This window comes from Microtus ochrogaster, chromosome 4, assembly GCF_000317375.1.
Source record: "Microtus ochrogaster isolate Prairie Vole_2 chromosome 4, MicOch1.0, whole genome shotgun sequence".
Lineage (NCBI taxonomy): Eukaryota > Metazoa > Chordata > Mammalia > Rodentia > Cricetidae > Microtus > Microtus ochrogaster.
In genome coordinates, this window is record NC_022011.1 from 28,936,498 (window position 1) to 28,942,870 (window position 6,373).

The window sequence follows — 6,373 nt, forward strand, 5'->3', positions numbered from 1 at the left end:
CAAGGGCTACCAGACCCTGCCCAGCGTTTCCACTGAGCTCAGAAAGGCCACAGACTCTCAGTGTCCTGTCAGACTGGAGACTCTCACGCTCCTCCTGGAGTTGCAGACCCGGCCTTTCCAGCTTTCACGATGGCTCCCTGCCTGCCCCCCTTTCTTCCTTCAATCTCTTGGTACAGTGGAAATAAACATCAAGCAAAAGTTGACACAAGACCAGAGACTGTGGGCGGCAGTCGGGTGCGGCTGCCTGATTCTGTTTCTCTGGGTAAGGAGAGGAAGGGCCTTTTTTCCTGCAAGCCCAGGTGGGGCCCTGCCAGTCACTGGATGGAGTTTGGGCTATTGTAAAGATGGACACATGGATCATGGACCTTTAATCGTGAGCTTCCCCCTCCCCCGCGCCTGCATTTCTTCTCTTTGTCTTCCTTCTCCCCTGCTCCGAGTATTCCACTCAGTGTTTCAGCTAGGATGCTATCTACCCTAGATCTCTACTTCCACCCTTATAACATTTTCTGATGAGCTTTGACGGCCCAGAGAGGAGTACAGTCCGCGTGAAACAGCAGGCTGGGTAAAGAGTGAGCCCAGCTGTTCAACCACCCAGAGTGCCCTCAAGGGCCACACTGAGCTGCCATGAAAACTTGCCCTTAGACTTGTTCCCAGTAGACAGGTCAGCACAGCATAGCCATTACCATAGTCCACAGTCACCTGGCTGACCGTATGAAAGAAGGCCACTTTGCAGAGAGCATGATGGGAAGATGAAGTTACCAAGGTGGGACTGCACACCCAGAACAGGTGTGCTGGGTCCTGCAGCGCTTTCTACTATAAGGAAGGCTCATTTGACTCCCCTGAAGGGATGTCACTGGGCCTGGCCCACCCAAAGGACAATTGGGTGGGGTAGTCTGAACAGAGCTGAAAGCTAGCCCTACTGAGCCCAACCATAGTGCCTGACCAATCCTTTCGGTGGGCCCTGACCCAGCCCATATTACTCCGGCACAGTTCTAGTGTTCAGTGTCCTCATGGTGACACAGCAGTGGTCTGGGGAAGGACCACGTGCTAAGCCTCTCTGAGCATCTTATTAAAACTAGTGACATCACGCCAGGGAGGTAGGGACCCCATGTTCCCCGACTGTTCCGGTCATGGCCACGTGGAAGAATGCCAGGTTCTTAGATGTCCCTGAAAAAAAGGACCAGTTATCTGTCTTTGGGAATTTGTCCCGAAAGCAAGTTCTAGATAGGCACACGATGTCTCTGGGTTTCTGTGTGACAGGGGCCTGGCAGGAATGAGCTCTCACCGGACCCTCAGCATCAGCCCCTGTCGTCAGGCTGGGTCAGAGAGCTAGGCCTGTGTGAAGAAGGAAGAGGACCATAGGGGTAAACCCCAGAGGGCAGGGCAGCAAGGGGGGGCAGCAGGCTGTACTTCACCTTGACGCCAGTACAGGGAGACAGCTCACAGTTAGGGACCCTTTGAAAAGAAGAGGGAATCCCGGAAGGCACCAGAAGCACCCGCCCTGGGATTTTACCCCTGCTTATTTCTCACGAGGAGATGGTGCCACCTGCTGTTCATTTCTCACAGTTCATGTTAGAACTATAGAAAAACAGATTTCACCAGGCAACAAGCATCCAGGTCTGGATGAGTGGACCCTAGTCCAGACCCTTAGACCTCAGTTTAGGAGAGATGGGTTGTTCTCGTTGAGAGCTGAACTAATTATCTTTTCCTAGTTACACAAACAATAGGGCTTTAGGAAATGGACTTCAGAAAAGCGGAGGGTAAAGTCACTTCCAGCCCCATCCCAGGCAGCTTTGGGGTCTCTGAACGAATCCCCTGCACACCAAAACTGTGTGGCCCCCAGAAAGCAGATAATGGATGTGCTGGTTTGGAGCTCCCAGCCCCCAGGGTGTGGTTCCAGTCCTGGCTCTGCCTCGTCCTAACTTTGCTTGCTTCCCTCCTGTGATGTGTGGGGAAATCCACTGCAAGTCTCAAGAGTTAACTCTGGCTGGGCAGTGGTGGCGCACGCCTTTAATCCCAGCACTCGGGAGGTAGAGGCAGGCGGATCTTTGTGAGTTCGAGGCCAGCCTGGCCTACGAGAGCTAGTTCCAGGACAGGCTCCAAAGCTACAGAGAAACCCTGTCTCAAAAAACAAAAAAAACAAAAAAAGTTAACTCTGAAGAACCCAGGCACAGAGACGGTGAGCCCTGCCTGAGGTCACACAGCTAGAACAACACACTGCACACACAATCCCCCACCACACACACACACACAAGGTGGTGTGTGACTCTGACTCCGAATTCTTCAGCCACTCAATGTTCTCTGTGTTCTGACAAGTTGCCGTGGCTTCCAGTTGGCCTGCAGGCCCAGCTTGTGGTCAGGAGATGAGCAGGTCAGGGTTCCCCTGGGAACAGCCTTTTTCCATTCCACAGGGCCAGGATCCAGGGCTCCAGCCAGTTGTGGCCTGAGACCCTGATCCGGAAAGCTGCTCCTACCGGTGGGATTGTCCGACCTGCAGGTGGGAGCGATGTTGGAGTTACCCACAGCTCAGCGCCTCAAGACCGGCGCTTAGCGCTTCCAACCACCAAAGTATGGCGCATCCACATCACACAGGCGCGTGTCGGCTCCCATTGCAACCGCCGTGATTTATGGCCCTGGAAAATAAAGGGCTCCATTCACAGGAGGCGGCCCTGCCTCTGTGAGGAAAAGAGCGCAGCTCCTCACTTAAGTCTGCTTGTCTGCACATCTCTGCGGTTCCCAGTAAAAGCCTTGGGTGACCCAGAAGATGGATGGAAGGATCCAGGATCCTTGGGACCTGCAGTGTTGCCCATAGGAGCACCAGACCACCAGAGAGGCAGGGGCCACAACCTAGAGGTGAGAAGGTTGAAGGATGCAGGATGGACCCAGCACGGTGGGTGACCCTGACACCCAGGCCACAGACCCCAAGTCCATTTATCCTCTGCTGTGGGAAGAGCGAGGTCACCTCACAGGGGAGGGCTGATTTTCTCTCCTGACAAATGGCCCCTGACTTGAGCCAACTCACTGGGGGTAAAGAGCAACTTGCCTGCACTCCTGGAACCTCAGCTGGCAGAGGAACCCGTATCTGCAATGATGATCATGATGGTTATGGTAAACCCTCTATCTACTCTTAATTGCTGCTCTTCAGAGGAAGTATTGGTCTATACTTTAACATATGTGTCTATCTTTATCTGTGACAATAAGTGAAACTGCGTGATTGGTTACTGAGGAAGCAAACACCTGTCCCAAGTTTAGTGGTTCAAAACATTAAAGTCACCTCACTCATGAAGTTACAGGGATGCTTCAGTGGGACACCCTCCCCCAGCCCGGGATCCCTTCCAAAATGGCACACCATCCCAACAGTGCTGGGGTGTGTGGTACTCTCCACAGGGCAGCCCAGCATCACCACTGCGTGGAGCTGGTCCCCAGCTGACTAGTCAAACGTGGTGTGACTTTAGCCAGTTTTGGGGGAAGGCTTCTGGTGGGGAGAGCTGAAGCATTTCCTGGGAAGATGCACCAAGCTCCCTGGGCACTTCCAGTCCTTGGGAGAATAGAAGAGAGCTCTCCTCTATCCCCCAACTGCAGGAAAAGGGAGTTCAGAGTTTAAGAAAGGCCAAGGGGATAGGCTAGAGAGTGCTGAGGACCACGGACTGGGTGTCACCTGCATGTCAGCCCTTGTACATGGGTCCTATCAAAGATCTGCTTTTCAGAAAGGCTCTGATATTTTGAAATTTGAAGCTGAGTGTGGTGGGAGACAGAGGCAGGTAGATCTCTGAGTTTGAGGTTAGCCTGGTTCTAGGCCAGTCAGTGCTATGCAGAGACCCTGTCTCAAAAAAAAAAAAAAAAAAAAAAAAAAACAAAACCAGAGATAGGGGCAGTGACACACCTTCAATCCCAGCATCCTGGAAGCAGAGGAAGATGGATCTCATGAGTTTGAGGCCTAAACTGAGGAAATGTACCCACCAGACTGGCCTGTGGGCAAGTTTCTGGTGCATTTTGATTGATGACTGATGGGAGGGGGCTACTGTGGGCAGTGCCAGCCTAGATTGCTCGTTCTGGGTTCTACAAGCAGGTTTAGCAACCATGAGGGTAAGCCAGTGAGCAATCCTCCCCCATGGTTTCTGCACCAGCTCCTGAATTCCTTTGATGACAGACTATGACATGGAAGTGAGGTGAAACGCCCGAGCTGCTTTTGGCTATGGTGCCTCATTACAGCACAGAACCCTGAACTAAGATGACCCCTAGGCTCAGCTACCTCTTCTCTGGCATTCTATCTTCAAGCCACCATCTCACTCCTCAAGATGATGGCTACGGCTGCTCTGGCCTCTCCTCTTGGGGCATCCTGGCTTCTGGATTAAGTGTGGCTTCACTATGCCTACAGGACAGGAGGGGATGCCACCAGCATCACCTGGAAATTTGGACCTCGTAACCTCAAACCTCATCTCCAAGGCAGGGCCTAGAATCACCTAGAAACCAGCACTGAGAGGTCTGTTACTGCCTTTTGGCTCCTCTGCCAGCCTTCATCCCGTTCCCATGTGTGTGCATGTGGAGCAGTTCAGAGGTCAACCTCCGCTGTTCTCTGCTCTTGCTGCTGACAGTTCCCAAGTATTTGCTTGCTGCTCAGTTCCCTGAGGAGTTTCTGCTAGGATCTGGTTGGACATGCTGGAACTGAGGAATATCTCTGGGATCTGCAACCACTTTCTGTAAAACTCATTTCACCTACAGGAGTCTGAGCTGCCCATCAGTCATGGCCCCAACTATTTCTGGGTTTTGCTGCTGTTGTTGTGTGCTCAGTACCCAGAGGTCTGACGAGGTCTCAGATCCCCACAGCTGAAGCTACAGGTGCTTGTGAGCTTTGTGACATGGCAGCTGAACTCAGGTCTTCTGGAAGGCTCTTAACAACTGAGCATCTCTCTAGTCCCTTCTGTTACATTTCCAAAAGCCTAATTATAACAGGTGCTGGGAAAGGCACTTTCCTGCATTAGCTAGTTTCTCGGCACTGTGAAGATGCCCAGAAGGGTTTGGTTCAGCTTCAGGTATCAGTCCGAGCCATGGCAGGAGGCTGAGACTCTGTTCTCATCAGAACAGCCAGGTGCAGGGCAAGCACACATAGGAAGAGGCCAGTGTGCTGGCTAGTTTTATGTCAACTTGACACAGGCTAGCGTTATCTGAGCGGGAACCTCAACTGAGAAAACGGCTCCAGAATAGTGGGCTGCAGGCAAGTTTGCAGAGCATTTTCTTAGGGATTCATGTGGTAGGGCCCAGACCATTGCAGGTGGGGTCATCCCTGGGCTGGAGGTCCTGGATGCTATAAAGAAAGTAGGCTGAGCAAGCTGTGAGGAGCAAGCAAGCAGCACCCCTCATGACCTCTGCACCAGCTCCTGCCTCCAGGTTCCTGCCCTACTTGAGTTCCTACCCTCACTACTTTTGATGATCAAAAGGTCAGCGCAGCTCAAGGCCTGCTTCCCACAGCCACTCTTCATAGCACCTGGGACAACTTGGAAGGGGTGGTTACTGAACTAGCACTGAGTGACTACGGCTAGGTCCCTGCAAGGAGTTGTGTGTCACAGGATTGTTTTTCTAGGCCTGCCCTTCTGGGGCAAAGGACAATGTTAATGGACACTGTGGAAGACCCACTGGTAAAAACGAGAAACTTCTCAAGCATGCACATTTGATAAATGCTTATTTTGACTTTTTGCCTAGGATCAATGGCACAAGTACTGCATCTTGGCAAGCACAGGCAGCTGCCACCCCCCTCTCATTCTCACTGAGGGACAGTGAGGCCCTGAGCCTGTGGAGTTAAAGCTGTGCCGCCTGGGTAGACACTATCACACACGTGCACAAGTAGGGTTCCCATTCTCTGGGTGCAGAGCCCCTTACCCACTCCTGTTCTGCTGGACTGCAGCTCTGCTGCCTGCCCTGGATCCCTGCCCTGGCCTCTTCTCTGTGGGTCGGTGTTCACTTTCACACCTATCCTAAATAGGGTCTCCATTCTCTACCTTTTGTCCCTAGACCTTCTGCACCCAGGGGGCATATCACACGGACCTCACAACCAGAACTGGAATGGGTCAGTTCTCCGACTTATTGTCGGAGTTTGTGGTATCCCGAGAGTTGTGATGTGCTGCTCACCACACATCCCTACGCATTAGGAAAGTGTGGCCTCTTCCCAGGAGGAGCAGAGCCTAGGCCTCACACAGCAGCAGGCTCCCATCAATAGCAAACTACCGGCCGGGTGGTGGTGGCGCACGCCTGTAATCCCAGCACTTGGGAGGCAGAGACAGGCGGATCTCTGTGAGTTCGAGACCAGCCTGGTCTACCAAGGGAGTTCCAGGACAGGCTCCAAAGCTACAGAGAAACCCTGTCTCGAAAAACCAAA